At 39.9% G+C, this 17,156-nt stretch overlaps 1 long non-coding RNA gene across 1 annotated transcript in view; it reads right to left on the bottom strand.

Moving 5' to 3' along the window:
- Positions 1 to 2,553: 2,553 nt before the first annotated feature.
- The window catches only part of LOC132989393 (uncharacterized), an 83,087-nt gene continuing 68,484 nt past the window's right edge, over positions 2,554 to 17,156 (bottom strand). Inside the window, exon 4 of the long non-coding RNA XR_009675909.1 lies at positions 2,554 to 2,839. This is a non-coding gene — a long non-coding RNA (uncharacterized LOC132989393). The remainder of the gene's footprint in view (positions 2,840 to 17,156) is intronic.

Genomic DNA, 17,156 nt, shown 5'->3' on the forward strand with positions numbered 1-17,156 from the left:
TAAGAAAAACAGCAACAAAAAGATGAGAATTAAACACTGATTGGTTGCCAAGCACTCAAAACTTCAGCCTTTTTTTAAACTTCCCAAATGTCGCTCTGCTCCACTATGAACAGATAAAGAAGTGAGGGACAACAAGCACAAAACCAAGGGTTAGGTGGTAACCAAGGCTTTAGGTTTTGACCATAAGAATCCACTTTTTTTCAGGGGCACAACTGCTGTAATTTGACCTACATCACATTTTTCTGTTTGGGCATTTTGAGGTCCAGCAGCCACGTCACAGAAACAATGAACCAAAACTGGCTTTGAAGTCAGGCCTGAATAAAAACGGAGGGGCTGACACATGAAATGCCCTCACAGCTGGGCTGCCCCCAGTCAAAAGAAAAACAAATACTTTGAATGAGAGGGGGACACGCCGCTCCTGTCTGAGCTTCCTAAGGCGCTGAGCCACCACCGGGAGGAGGGCTTTCACGATATGCCTGTAATGATGGATGGATTGGGAGGAAAGTCTATTCACATGGAGATGTTACATCATAAATATTTACACAGGGCTGCCGTTTCCATGTAGCCTTTGCTTGTTTTGACACACTGAAAAAATTTAAAAGACAAAAAGTGTAGCAGAGAGAAAAGTGCAGAAAATGAGACTGTGGCGTCTCATTTTTGCTATAATACCCCACTGAGATAAACAACAGTACTCAATTCAGTGTTATGAGTTGTTGCTCTTTTTTCTCAAAATCTCACATTATTGTTTTAACAGACAACTGTGAGCTTTATTTACCTTCATCTGAGACTGAATTAACTCCTTTTTCAAAAAGATTCATTGCACTCCTACAGTGCACACAAACCCTGAAAAGCTCCCAAAACACTGTACAAAGTGTCTGTATTTATAATTATAAAACATTATGAAACCAATTTCCTTGTTTCCATTAGAAACTATAAGTAAGGAAATCAGCTCAACAGAGCCCTACGATTACAGAATGGTTCTTATACACTTTTTAGCAACATATGACATACCTTTAAAATAACCTGACTCTTTAACTGAGATAAGAGAGAAGTAAAAGGGAGGCACAACTGTTGTTGGGAAGCAGCCCCACAAATTTCTGCTCAGTGAGCTCAATTAAAAGCCTTGAAACCCCCTGAGATTGTCCCTGGAACCAATGAAAACAAATTTGGCAGTTTAATTTTCTTCCCACTGTCTAAGAGAGGGACCTTGCTCTGGGAGTGTTTTCTAGCCTAAGTCTGTGGGAGCCAAAAAGAGAGGGGGCCCATCATGCCAGCCCTGTGTAAAAGCCAGTTGTATTTATGATTAAATACATAAACATATATCAAAACCCAATTAAACCAACTTTACTCCGTTATGTTGGTGTTATGTGCTTATACAGGGGGTGATTAAATAATTCTGTGCAGCCTGCACCTCATCCATAGCTTTGCTTCAGAGGACATACACAGTGACCTGTTTAAAGACGTCTTTGTGTGAGTGTGTCCGTCCACCCCCTGTGAGGAGAGCTTATAAGTAGGATGTGGTTGCACTGACTCTGATCTTAATCTCTCATTCTCCTGTTAGTTGTTGTGTTTTGTGGACATTTTTGGATGTTGTCAACGTCACCTTGTAGGGATGTACACTGGGCATATATCTGGGGCTCTGATTGATGCAAGGAGTGTGTCTTCTTTCTGGTGTATGAGTGACACCACCAGAAACAAAGGACTGTGGTGTAGCCCTCCGCCTCAATTCACGACCATGCCACCCCCCGGTGATAGTGAGGATCTCTGGTTTGACATGAGACAGCCCACGGTGTCACTTCTGAATGTTTAGATCCCTCTTGACTAGGAGGCCAGGGGCAAGGGCTGTTGTATGCATCCTCATGACAGACTCCCACATCAGCATTGTGCTCATACCAGCTAACATCATTAGCACCGAAGGTTTCATCTCAGGGAGAGAGAAAAAAAAGCAGCCCAGTTTCTTCAAGTCACAAGTCATTAGCGTCCTCTCGAGAGTCAAATTGTACAGAGGCAGATTTTTTATCAGCAACAAAAGGTTTTATACTCTTGTTAATTTGGTGGATGTCATCTGTACTTAGATGTCTGTGTCTAATGTCTGGTACAGTAATAAATGGCATATAGTGGAAAAATTATATTATTTTGTCAAGATGACAATGTGGGACGATGCCACAACAAGATGTAGAAATAAAGCAGGCATAAAAGAATATTGAATTATAATTAGCTGAACAGTGCAATGAGACAGATAAGAGAATATGGCACACACGCTGGTGCTTTTATAAGGAACTGGTATAGAAATATACTGATTTATAACTGAGAAAAGCTTGTTATCTCAAAATGGATATTTTTTGTCTGTTTTTGCATACTGCAAGTGAGACCAACTACTGCTCAACAGCTGTGTATGTCACGTAACAAATAAAATGAACTGCTTTTATGTCACAGTTTTGAGTCGTGGCGGCCTGTGAGGGTTTTTATTCACAGTGATCGGGGTTCATTTTATACTGTATGGATCTCTCATAGCAAGTGAGACAGAAAAAGAGAGAGAGAGGGAGGGAGAGAGAGAGAGAAGCGCTCTTTGGAAAACAGATACATCAGTGTGCCTGTATAGTGTACGACATTGCTGTGAGTTAATCAGTTGGAAAATAAAACGGTGGGATTCTAATAAGTCATTTGTCAATTTTTACAACCCCCAGACACATTGATCCATGGGGATTAATGAAGATGCCTGATATTGTTGTAGATATGAACAGGGGAGATGGTGGGGACAGTAATCAGTCATGTTGGAGATTTGTCCTACCTCGTTTTCTCTTCCTGGGGAGTCACTCTGTGCAGGGGCTCACTTCATCTGAGAAGGAGAGCAGAGCAGAAACATTAAAACCAAGATACTGATTATTCCAATGTATATGCATGCAGGTACATGTTCTACAGAAATCCATACATTTATCCAGCTCATCAACAGTGGTTGACATTGTATAACAAGCTTCCAGGTGATGCAAATGTAAAACATGTACTTTTTTCACTCGTGCACCCTTTGTTATACAGAGTATAAGTGCACAGATACCCTGGCTTGATATCACAGCTTGGGGAGATGGGTTTTGGTAGGAAGGAGGGGAAATAGGAAACCATTTTTTTGTGAAGCCCATTAAAGCATGGGGAGCAGTTAAAGAGTACAGTGTGTGTATGTACGTATGTGCATATTTCAACAGAATTGAATAATTTCCTCATAGGCAGTAATCAAAAAATCTGATTTAGTGAGATATAAGAAAGCAGCTTCCTACTTCTTGGCTGAGTCTCAAAGTCTTCCAAGATAAAACAAATAAAATCATTTGTTTTCCAGGAATCCTTGGTGGCTTAAATTAAATGACATGAGATTAAAAATATCTGAACTGAACACTGCTTCTATTCAGACCATAACTTAAAGCAGTGGTTCCCAACCCACAAGGACCCACACGAAAAAAAATACATTGCTCTCAAAAGTCAACATTCATTCTAAGTGTTTTCATTGCTAAAGTCCCAACAGAAGATGCCAACACACGTTCTTACCATAAGACCTTTGTAGAAACTATCCAGCAAGTGTTTTATCATGCATGATTTTTACTTATATGTGCAAGTCTCATTTTGACAAGCTCAGAGAATACGGAGCTTTGCGCCCTCCCTCCCTATGGAGGCTTGGACCCCAGGTTGGGAACTAATGAGTTAAAGCAACAATATGTAGGAATTCACTTTGGCACCATAAACGTTACACCTACCCCTCTTCGACAACGTGCATTTGTTTACAAGCGGAGGATGCAAATCCGGCAAAGACGTTTCGAGAAGCCAAACAAACCATGTCGACAGCCAATTGTTTGCAAACTGTTTGCTTATGGAGTATGTGTTTGGATATTTAACAGTTGCCATGACATCTATGGGTTGTGGCTAAATGGCTACATTGGAGAGGGTAATTTACTATGCTGGTTAAGATAGGTTTGTAAGGTTCCAAACATACAAAGTTAACTTTAGAGTTCAACAAGGAAAGAGAAAACTTTTTGGTTGGATTTATTTTTTAATTATTTGTTTGCAACCTTGAGACATAACTTGGGTTACATGACAATCTGTCTCCAGTAAAGCTGCTAAACATGAGACAACCATGACACCCATAAGGATACAGTCTAACCTTACGCCACAATCTGTTATAAATATTATAAGTAGGATTAGCCTCAGCCATTGTAGCAAACAGTACCGAGACGGGCTAACTGGTTTCTTTTAGTAACTGTAGGCTGGGTGTGTGAACTAGAGCCGTAACGCAGTATGCACTTCCCGCGAGATGACCTCGTGCAGTAAACAGGCGCTCGGGCAGTGCTGACATGGAAGAGATGCCATTCTCCCTGTTGAAAGGTACTGAACTACTTATCTTAGACCTTTAAATATACTATTTTAAGGTGGAAAAGTTACATACAGTATTGTTGAGGCAGGTAACTGAAGAGAATACATAGAACTGGTTCCTTTTTTCTGCTGTAATAAAATCGTACACATTGCTTAAATATATAAAGTTGGCAATTACAACTCTTTCTTCTATGTGCAGAAAGTGCATTGTCCTGTATGACATCCATTAACCCAGACGCAGAGTTACATCAGGACAGAAACTGACTTTAGCAGAACCAGTTGAGTCACTCTTAAATCCTCTCAAAAGTTTCCTAACCTTGAGAGCCCATGCATCCCAGAAAAAGTAATAATAATTCCAACCTGATCTTCCTACTTATTTTATATCTCCCCTCAGCAACCTAACTTCTTCTCGGCAACAGTGCAGTTATTAATTCATGAGGCACTAATTAGTTCTTTGTTTAATTTTGTGTTAAACAGACTGACCGGAATGATAACGACTCGCGCTGTAGCGCTTCGGTCCCATGCCACTCCTGTTTGCTACAACAAGGGAGCATCGTGCGACTAGCATGATGAACCCAATTCCCTTCTAAGTTGCACTTCATTAAGTCAAAATGTGACAAGGAGCTTAGAGGAAGAACTGGCAGATCTGATCATACATAACAATGCAGGCCCAGTAAGTTTGAGGGGGGGCTGAGGGGGGGGTTTCTGGTGCGGGAGGTGGGATAGGGGGTGGGGTGTAGTGGATTCCAGTATGCATGTTGATAATTTTTCTATTTTTAACCCTTGGGGGCCGTCTTTCATTTTCCTTTAATTGTTTTTGTTCAAGCCTGCAGTGTCCTCTTTTTAAATTGCAGCTCCTATCAACTCCCCTGATCAACCCCCTGTGCAACATTGCAGGCAGACAAGTAAACAACAGGGTTGCCCTTTCCCATGATGTAGTGCAGATACTCCAGTAAAATCTGTGACACTTTCATCACTGCAAAACATATACATATGCACCCACTCATGATAACTACACACGTCAGAGGTGCGACAGGGATGATCAAAATGTACTCAACAAATGATGTTTCTGGCCTTGAAAGTTGAAAAACCTGGTGAGTGAAAACAAAGGTAACAGGTAAATTCTCATTCCTGATGTAAGAATGCATCAACGTTGTTCCATCTGCCCATATTTCACATACCTTCTTTGATTCCTTTTTGAGAATTGATTCTGTGAGACTTAGTGTTGTCTGCAGACCTGATGCCAGTTTCTGACTGAAGGCTCATAGGTATCAACCCCCAAAAAGGTAATTGAGGTCTAAGCAACAGCGATCTCACCTACTCAGGTATGCCCTTCAGCCTATACCAACACCTGACACATGACTGAAACTCAAGAGAAGCCTTGAGCACATTTAGTAAACCCCTCAATAAAATGTATTCATTTTCTTTGTACATGTGGCAGAAAGCACTTTCCTTTGCAAAGTGGGGGACTTTATTCATTGCAAATCATCAGCTGACAAGCTCCGCTAAGATGTTTAGCCTCTCAAAGTATCTTCCCACTGGCTGAAGATATGATAAAATCAAAAAGCAGACAAGTAATTACACTGTATAATAGGCAAGATTGGCATTTTCAAAATCATTTTCATGTGGATGGAAATGACATTGCATAGACTATTCTGTATTCACTGGTGCAGATAAATAAACAAGGCATGGAGAAGAAGGGGGGCATACAGAATGCACAGTACAATGGCAAGCAGGTCAGTAATTAGAAACTCTGTTTGCACAGTAATAATTTTAATATATTCATCAGGAAACAGAGCATGCCTAGCATGATAAAATCCCATCAAGGAACATATCCCGACTGCCTTAACCTTTTAAACAGGCTGGCAGCACATTGTTGGGAAATGAAGGAACCAAAGAAAGAAAGAAACACAGAGATACTTAGAAGTTATAGTAATTTGCAGCTACATCCATGCCTGTATTTTGAGATTTGAACATTATCAGCTATCATTAGCATGAAAGGGAAATACAACAATTTTCTCAGGTCTCAATTATTTTATTTTTTTCAGTTAAGCTTTATGTGGCTTTATGTGCTTCAGGAATTTTTGACTGCTTTTATCCAAGTATGAACAGGCTGAAGCCCTTCAACACTGAAACATGTTAGGCTCTGATTGTGGCTGTGTGTGACGAGCTCATGTGTGTAACCTTGTTTGTTATTGAAGCTGGCAGTGATGATGCTATGGAAATTATTGCAAATTGCTTCAAGGACTCCTGACGCGCAAAAACCTTGACCTCACAATGCCATTTCCCAAAGACAGAAGAATGTGTAATTGTCAGAGGAATTTAAGGTGGCGCTCCAAGGTAATCACTATGAACAACATTTTAACAGAAGTGAAAATAGCTCAAAGCCATTCATGTGTGAAATGTTTGACTGCAAGCAAGCACACATATATCAAGGCAATAAACACAGTTAAAGCAAACCAGGTCCACATACAGAAGAGTTCTTTCAAACTTGAAGTGAGTAAACATGTTTAGCTGATACATTTTAAAATACTGTCTCAATAATTACTCATTTAAACAACAGGAACAAACAAACAGGCTCTTAGCTGTACAGAAGTTTTATATAATAACCCCGTTTGCTGGTGCGTCTGCCAATCTATTGTCTAAGTTTCCGGGTTTTATTTCCCACACATAAACTCACACGTTAACGTGACCTCATTCTACATGAAACAACCTTTAATTACATGAAGTGGAAGCCACAACAACAATATACTTCTCATTGAGTAAGTCTGTTCTCTGTTTCTTCTAGTCTACGTTTCAGTCTAGCCTTGTGAACACACTGCAGGGTTAGAAACTGACCATTTACTCATGCATATTTGACAGCACCTAGTAGGCCCCTTTTCATGCTGTCAGTTCTGGCTCCTATTCTTTCTTTCCCCCTAGGAGAGGACAGACTTGGGGGCTTGAGGGCAGCTACCTCCACAGTCCCGCTGTCCCCTCCTCGCCTAATTTTTGTTGTCCAGCCCTTTGAAACCTCAGTCCCATGCAGAACCAAAGAATGGTGATCCATGTGCAACAAGTGCCAGTGCCATGGAAACCCCCGTTTTCCCCCCAAAATATTCCTTTTTATCCCTTTTGAAGACCTGTCACCAGGCAGAGCAGGCATCACACGACCCCAGGCCAAGCCATGACAAAGCCTATTTTCTGCCTGCTTCTTGATTGATTAAAAAACACTTTTTAGTAAAACCATGTTAAAGGACACAAAAAGTGACACCAAGAAGAAAGGGCCCTATGGGACGGCCCAATCAGAGGGCTCCCTCAGCAATATCACACAGAAAAAGGAACAATATTAGAATGAACACAAAAGAAGGATCAGGGGAGGCATGAAACTTAACAAGATGATGACAGAAACATCGGGGAAGATAACATCAAACGATGCCTAAAATGTCTTAATGCAATCTTTAGTTACAAGTTTATAATGCCTCATTTTATTTTTGACATTAAAAGTTGTTTAAACTTGATAATACTGACTTTCTTTGTGATGAACAAAACTCCACAGCTGACTCAATTGACACACATTATCTCAGCATGTGCTAAGTATAATGTATCTCAGGATTATTACAAATGCTTTTTGCATTATGTTCGCCGCCACACTTGAGAGAAAAATGACGCATGTAGTGCTGGTTAACGTGTGATATGAGATCAATATTCTATGCATCGGACATTTTACTCCTCCAGTTGACCTAAGTGACAGACCATTTAAAACTGAGAGCGACCAGCCCAGCTGCTCGGTACAGCAACAAAGAGAGAGCACATTATTTATTTATCTCAAAAGCACAGGTCAATATTAGAGGGCTATTGCTGACATGTTTTCCTTTTTGTTGGCAGTTTTGGTGTCACATAGAGTTCTGTTAAATATCTGACCCTTTTCCGTGTTTTGATAGCTAAACCAGGGGTGTCAAACAGGGTGGAAATGAGTTGTTTCTTCTATCCAAATAAAGTTCAGCGTTCAGTTCATGTAATAGTTGTATTGTAGTGAAAACACATGTACTTGTAGCAGCATTGAAGAAAGAAAGCTGTGTTTGTCTCTTTGTTTCTGCGTCGAGATGTGGAGGAGATATTAACCAAGGCGATAGGGAGGGGTTGGGGGGTGTAGAGAAGAGGGGAGGCATTAGAAGCATCCACACATGAGCAATTAGTATTCCAGATCCTGATGGTTCTAAACACAAAAAGGCCTCACCAAATCCCCACGGCGGAGGTGTCAGACGGAAAATGACGAAAATCTGCTCCTTGACAGGGAGTCATTTATATTTTAGCTTCGTTCCATTATCTTAACGAATCCATCATCAGCCAATGCAATATTAACAGCAGAAAATCAACTCATTAGATCCAGGGGGATTTAATCAAGATTGCAATCATGTATGCGGTTCCTGGAGAGTTGGCGTCTTCTTTTTTTTTTCTTTTTGGTCCTTTCCACGTAATTGCCACATCTCAGATCTTAATAAATTATTCTCGATCTGAGATTGATGCCTTTTTTTCCTTGCCTCTCACGCCATGCACTCACTGTCTCCAACTATAATATTTACCATAAACATTATTATGTCATGGGCACACAGTTTAAAATGGCCTTTAGCTAACTCGCAGAAGTAATTGGCTTCTCCATTTCTCTCTCCTTTCCTTGCTAATTGCCTGGTGATATTGCTAACAGTTCCCCAAGAAAGAAAGGAAAGGCCGCTTTTGCATGAGCTGGGATATGTTGCTAGGATTTCTCCACCTTTATGTGCGGATGTAGAAAGAATTTCCTGTGTTTGATATTGCTTAACAAGACAGGCAAGCAGATGAAAGAACATTCCACTTTTGATATGTTAAACTTTATGTGAAACCCCGGCTTGAGTGAGAAAATAGAAAGAGCTCAAATTTCAGGTGAAGAGATATTTTAGTCCTGTTTCTCAGAAAACGCTTAGCAGAAAAGGAGCTGCACCAGATAGATGACTGAAAAGTAAACGATTTTTCAATATAAATATAGTCTGGATATAGTCAGAGAAGAGAACGCCCTGTAACTCTGTTCACTTACTTGTGCTCTGTTAGATACTGAACATAGATAAATAATAACACTCATAATAATAATAATAACAAATATACTGTATATCTGTCGGGTGTTAAAACATTGGACATAATTATCTCAGAATTTTTTCACATGATACTTATTAACTGAACAAAGTTAAAGGTGACATAATGAAGTTAAACATTATGTTGTTTTAGTAAGGTGAGTTAGAGTTACTGACATTGTAAGTACTCAGAGTTGTGTATGAAAGTAGAAAAAGTCTCATTTCTGTATTATATGACAGGGCAGAGAGAAAACAACAAGTCATCCGCATGCACAGAGATTCTCTGGATGTACATACATATCAGAGTCATGTTTGGATCTTGATGGAAGACAAAAGCACTTATATATTTTTTTATAGTTTTATTGTCATGTTATAAGCATAAACCAACTAACTGTTGACTCTGACACAGGGCCAGCTGCGGATCAGTGGTAGAGTCAATCGTCCATCAAACATAAGATTGGGGGTTTGATCCTTAGCTCCTGCAGCCACATGTCATAGCCAGCAGAGTGTTAATGTGGTGAGAATGGATGAATTTGTAGTAGTGTAAAAGCAGCTTTGAGTAGTCTGAAGACTAGAAAAGCGCAGTCCAAGTCCATTTACTAAGATGATTAGAATGTCTTTCTACATCTGAAAAATCTTAAGAATCTTCATGTTGAACTACATTTTAATTAAAAAGAACTGGCCAAGGTCCACGGTAGGTTTTAGGCTTCTAACTCTCCTGAGACAAGGTAACATTTTTACTTCAACAGAACAGATAATCAGTCCTTCCAGGCATCTCTCCAGCTAAGACATGTTTTAAAAGATTATCAACAATGAACTAATTGATGTTAGTTCCTTCATTTAAAATGACTATGAAATCACTGTTTTTGAACATGAACAGCTTTCCTTAAAACAGAAGTCCAACACTTAGATCAGCTAGGCTCAGCGTTACTCCATTAACAGTGAAAAGTATCGTGAAAAGTCATACTGAGTATTCTTAAATGATCAGTTGAGTATCATTTCAGAGAAGTTATAGGGACTGTCTTCACATCGCACAGTCATGTAATCACGTGTTGTGTCTGGCCGAGGCAGACAATGAAGGCTGCTGTAATACAGGCCGATAGCAGACAATAGATGATAAACAGATTTCAGAGCTGATCTTTGTTTTTGGCTTTTAAAACTGTTGGTGCCTGATGCTGATGCTGGTGCATTATTTTCATAAATTAATCAAAAGAGCAGGGGATACAAAATGCATTCATCATCTAGCCTTTCTGTCACAGAAACACATTAAAAAAAAACGTCTCACCGTCTATTTTGGGATTATTATCTGTTTGAATCTTTGAAATTCAGCAAATTGTGCCGATTGTTCTCTGCACCTATCTCTCTCTTATGTAGCAGCAGGGCCTCTTCTTCTCACAGACAGGATTAACTCCTAACATGTTCAACATGATCCAAAAGTGTAAAAACTGTCAAAGAGACCTTTAATCTGCCTATGGAACAAAGCCTTTTGTACAAGGACTAACCTGACCTTGTCACTGCGAGTTTAACTTGCTGTCTGTTAGGCAATATAAAGCCCTAGCCAGCCCTCCTCCTCCACCCCCCTCTCTCTAAGTCTTCCTCTCTCCCTCACTGCCTTGGTCTGTCTTTCTCCCTATGCACAGAATTGAGGGGGGGGGGGGGGGGGGGGGGGGGGGGTGTAGCTCCAGCACCAAATGCTGTGTTAATCCCTGTTTCTCTGAGATGGCCAATCGTAAATCCGAGCCCTCTGTAAACCAATCTCAGAGTTTTTTATCTTGATTTATTAGATTACGAGTCCTGGGTCCCTGAGCCCATGCAACACATACTAATCCTAATCGGAATAGACAAGTATTAGCCCAGTTCAAGGGGAGCTAAACTGCAGCGGTGGCCAACTTTCAGTAAGAGGGAAACTACAAGCTTATAGGCTTGATGGGGCTTTTTATCTGTTTTCCTTTTTTCTCCACTTACATTAGTAGAATGAGTGTGTAATTAAATACATAAATCCTGACACACAAACCCTCAAAAGGCCTAGAAACCACTGAACCCAGTCCAGTTTGGCTTTCTTTTCCCTGCACAATGAAGTTACTGAGCCAAGCCCAATCATTTGTATTTTTCTCAGATTTTAACAGAGAGCAAGGCAAACATGAAAGTCCCATTGAAAACAACTGCAAGAATTAATTTTACATCTGAGTGAATTCAAGGCAGCGTTGTCAAATTATAAGCAACAGGGCTACGTAACTAACTCCCCTTGGTCTAGAGTGTGTTAAAAAAAATGTAATAAATCACTTTTCCTCTGTGATAATAAATCGCATATAATTAGAAAGGTGTCTCTACTCTGTTTGCCTTCTGTGGGAAAGCAGAGGCCACAAACACTTAGAACTGGTCACATTATTGTTACTAACCTTAAACCAAAATGAAAGGATAATCTTAAGCATATTGTAAATTGCTGGTCTCACACTGCTTTCAACCAATGCAGCCAATGCGGAAAGCAACCGGGTTAGGTTGGATGGAATCCATGTGACACATGAGGCCAGGGCTGGGGAACATTAAGAAGTGTCTGCTTGTACACTAATGCTGGTGGCAGCTGTTAGTCTGCCAAAAACTGCAGCAGCAGCAGCAAGGATATCCTGAAATACTATTGAAAACCGCTAAACCTCCTCCTCGCTGATGTAAAGCTATACAGCTGCTCGGCGCCAGCAGAATCACTGATCAATCTGGGAAAGTTAAAAATGGAGTCTGGTTTGTGGACTAAATCTGCTACTTTTCTGCTTGGAAGGTCAAACTGGTGATCTAAGGAGGGATGCTGAAGTGTAACAACACAGAGCTCTTCTGCTATATTTACTCAGGTCTGTTTGACAGCCTCACTGATGCAGCACAAGTTTGTGCATTTGTGCCTGGGTAGAGTAACTAAATGTGTATGTTTGTATGTCTGCATACATGACTGCATGACTACATGTAGATTTGAGTGGAATCTCCACAGCGCAGAGGTTGCCCCTGTCCGCTGCCCTCGGGGTGACAGGGGAGCTAAGGGAGATGTGACAGCCATGTCTGCTCCCTGTATGTTTTTGTTTGCCCCTGAAAATGAGACACCGGTTTCACTCCAGCCCCCTGGGCATGTTTAGTTCTCCCTCCATCACAACCCCTTCATCTGATACAAAGTGGAAGTCCCACCGATAATAATATGTATCTCCGCTGCTGGGGTGAAAGTGGATACATCTTCACTTCACAGCACGTAAAGTTGATTGATTATTCACTTCTTCTTTATTCAGCCTCAAACCTACAGTGAAGATTGAAGAGTTTTGAGAATGATTTTTCTTTATTTGCTACCTGGAATTACAAGACATGCTGTCAGAACAACACAGGATATTTTGTTGTAATGTCACTATAAAAAGCCTAACACAGTGTGTGAGCTTTAATGTGATGAAGAACATCCACGATCCAGTGCTTTGTATGCCAAATAAATGTGAGGAATGGATTTCCTTTGCTCTTGTGTTTTGTCCTTAGACCTAAGTGTCACCAAGTGTACTTTGCAAGGAATATTCATTTCCTTAGGAAGGCCTTGTCAGCCTTGTGACCCAATCCATATCCATTCTGTCCTGTCTGCCCTCGCTAGTCCCTGCCTCTTTTCTGTAAGTAGCAGATATTTCACCTGCCTATCAGTTTCCCTTTAGACATGCTGGTATATGCAGGAAAGGCGCCCATGTAGGGTCACTGACTGTCCTCTATGAGGCCCTCTTCAAAGCTCCTATCTCGCTTGCTCAACCCCCCACCCCCCTTTTCTATCACTCAAATTACAATGTGTAGAGGTAGCTGGTAGAAATGGTTTCAACAGAGCTGATTACGTTTGATGTAGTTTCACATACTACAGTTTCTTTGGTGACTCATGACTTAAAAATAGAATCATAAATTTAGGCCTCTCTAATTTATATTTACAACAGGGAAATAGTAACCTTCTATATTTTTACACAGTGCCTGGAAGATGTTGAGTAATAAAGAGTAGGCTTAAGTACAGAGAAAAGTGTATTTGCAAAAGCAAAACATTTTATGCAGCACACAGCAAAATCCAGTTTAATGCCAAATACTGTGAATCAGATCATTTCCATGCAGAAATGTGCATCGGGAAGGAAAGCAGCTGCTTCAATGTGAGGAAGGTAGGAGGAGGTTAAAAGGAGTCAATGGAGGCTAAAGAGACAGCAGGTCTACCGATGACAGAAAAAGTGGCCAGGGACTCCAGTTCAGGACTTCTGGAAACCACATCAAACAGACTATGGATCACTGCCAAGATGAACACACACCAACTGTTGCAAAAAAAAAAAAAGCAGGGGAGAGAGGAAGAGGGAAAGGAGGAGGGATAAAATGGAAAAAAGGAAGTAAAATAAAAAAAAAGATTAGAGTAAAGTGATCAGAAATTTGGGGGATATTTGTGACATCTAGATTAATAAAGAGAGGAAAGTACAAACTGGGAAACTACAGTTGCAAAGTGCTTACAGGATCATATCAACTCATTGGTATTAAAATAAAAAGTATTCACTTGAAACTGTAACCAATGTCTTTGTAGAATGTTGTTTCTCTCAGTGTTTCCTCACCTATATCATTCTTGAGTTGGCTTTAAAAGAAAAACACTAAAGAACAGGTGTGAACTTGCTGCCTTAAGTCAATAACACTCCATGAGCATACATAAAAACAGACAGCCTATAGGAATGTGATTCATTCTCACAACGCAAAGCTCCTCAAAAATGACTCGAAGATTAAAGCTATCAGCTCATTTTTTATACCTATGTTTGCATCTGAAAATACACACAACAATGTGTGTTTAAGCCTGAACCAAACGTCTGTTGTGAGGTTCAAGACACTTCTGTTAAGACACAGACAAGATCAAAAACAACAAACAATATTAGCTTTTTAGTGTTTGAGCGTATATTGTCTATATGTTTTATGTTTATGGTTATTGTATTTCTTTGCATATGGGAAATCATGTCATTCAAGACATTTTTGGACTTATGGCACAATATTATGTATCTTCAAGGATTCATTAGACTATTATCTATAACGAAACCTTTGTTTACATTAATCTATAGTAGGTTAAGGTCAAATTCACAGGGTATATATTCAACACCTTTCAGTCTTGGAATGGCTTTGTAAATGGAGGAGTAGAGGACAAGAAGGGGATCAAGTCCTTGTTCCTGAACCAGGGACTCCTGCTGGTTTCTCGAGCTGCACCGATCTGAATGTCTTATTTTATACTTGTGAAATGACGGCCTCTTGTTTCTCCATTGCATGTGACATAACCTGATACACATGTTGTGGTCCTTTATGTGTGTTAAAAATAAAATTGTAATGCATAATTTAGAGACACGGGGAGCTGGAGTTGAGCATATGCAATTGTCTCATGCCATAACAATTAATTTATCAAGTCGGAGCTATATAACGTTTTTGGTCTAACAAGACCATAAAGGATCTAACTTCTGACCTCGGATTGTTAAAGCCTCAAAAATGTTTAACTTGTCAGATTTTCTTTCTTTGCCAAAATAGATAACAAATGATAACCCTCCACAGAGGGTCTAAAAAATCAAGGATTATTAATATACATTAATGATTACTTAGTTTTTAGAAATGTGTGAACATGGAACAGAGAAAATACATTTGGACTGTAAATTAAAAAAAAATGTTCAATGCTTTGTAAGTAAATATTATCCAGGGTATTCCAGTTCTGAGGTAACATAAACTACGGCATTTGTGTTTTTCTGTATGCTTGTATCTGTGTGAACAACAATGTAACAATTCAATGGGGGTCTTTTTTCAGTTTTGGTTTGGGCTGCAACAACATTTCTGCCAATTTTGTAACCAATAACAAACACAATAATGGCACAGAAAAATAAGCCATGTTCAAAGCCATGAAGAGATCCTTGTAAAACAAAGCTATTAAATCAGATTCTCATACAGAATGAAAACCCGTCTTACTACTAATGTGAGTCTTTCCACAGAGTGTTCAGAAGCAGTCCCAACAGCCTGCAGTCAGGCCTCATTCTCAGAGCTGTCAGGACACAGCCACTTGTGCAGAGGAGCACCTGACTAATACCCACTATAATGTCACTTCTATATTTGTATCCTGCTAATCTGCTCTCAGGCTCCGATCTTTTCCACTTTCTTGCAAATTTATCACTAGACTGAAAGACCGGTGCCAGATCCTAAGTGCCTCACCCCTTTAAATTAAATAGAGGCATTTGTGATAAAGTCACTAAATTCCTTATCTAACTGCTCTGGAGAGTCTTTTAGGCAAAGTGTCACTTTTCCTGAACTGAAGCACTTGTGACGCCATACACCCTATCCTATCCAACTGCCACACACACATGCACAAACACACCCACAGACTGTCAGTTTTTCTCGTCCTTTTCAAGGACAGAATCAGGTCAGAAATAGAACTAAACACAAGTGAGGCATGCAGTGGAACATACAGGCACTTGGACTTATAAATAGACAATGCTAGAGTGTTTGATTCACAATTTCACAGCTAACTCATAAAACACATTTGTCTTCTTAGTTCAGCTATTTTAACAGTTATGTAGTAAGAGGGTGATTTCAGATCATAATGTCCTTATATAAGAGAGACTTGTGGCAGAAAAAAATCAATAATGTTCTTCACTAGTTATTTCATTATTTAATTATTCAGCAGCGTAATGTGCTTTGATATGCTTGAGGCAATGATAGGATGTCTCTGTGTGTCTACATTGTAAGTCCCACATGGTTTTAACTAAACTTATACAACTAAACCCAGTCTAGAGTGGGTAAAACTGATTTCAAAAACATCCACAGTAAAGCACAGACAGCAGCTCTATCTCAGGTTATGCTGTCCTGTGCCTGGACTCAAAGGAACACTGGCCTGTCAATAAATATTTTGTTCCTTTCCTTCCCATTGTGGATTCATGACCTAATAAGGCACTGTCTGAATTCTTGAGTTATTTTGAGTTTGTGTGATAATGCTCACTCTAACTTTGTCCCTCTTTAGAGATTCGAACAGGAGGCGAGCAGGAACTCTCAGAGAATGGCAGTTTAATCAGATAAATGAAATACCTCTACAACTTCTCCTAATACCATGACTAATACTTCCTGCACTCCTACTACTACCACTTTCATTAACACCTATAGGCTACTGCTTTATATATACATATGCACAGTCAAGCACATAAACACTCATAATACTTAGTTTCTCTGTCAATCACATGCTGTTAAATGTATATTGATGTGCTTTTTCAATGCCACTGCTTTTTGTTTCCATGCATTTATGCATTTCTTCAGTTTCTAATCTGTTTTTGATACGGTGAGATGTGACTTCCTACCCCAGCCTGTTCCATTGTTTTCCTACATTTTTAGAGGAATGAGGTTAAAACAAACTGTTCCTATGTAGAAGGTCAAACAACATTGTTATGAAACTAGAAAATTGAGACTAAAGGTAACGGAATGAGACCAACTGGGTATTCCTGTTCCTGAGCCCTGTAAACACCACTCTGTTGATCTATAATTAAGAGGAGAAAATCTTCACTTTGGCACTGTGGGCTCCTTGCAGTGATACTCCCTCTTAATCTCAGTCTCTGGTGTTTATTTATCAGTTTTCAAATTTGTACGCTGAAGGACTCCTTGATTATTTGGACAAGACACAGGAGTATTTCATGGGCCAACAGTGTGACATTTCTGATGCAGAGATCCAAGCAGCCGGTT

Source organism: Labrus mixtus, chromosome 15, assembly GCF_963584025.1.
Source record: "Labrus mixtus chromosome 15, fLabMix1.1, whole genome shotgun sequence".
NCBI classification, from domain to species: Eukaryota; Metazoa; Chordata; class Actinopteri; order Labriformes; family Labridae; genus Labrus; species Labrus mixtus.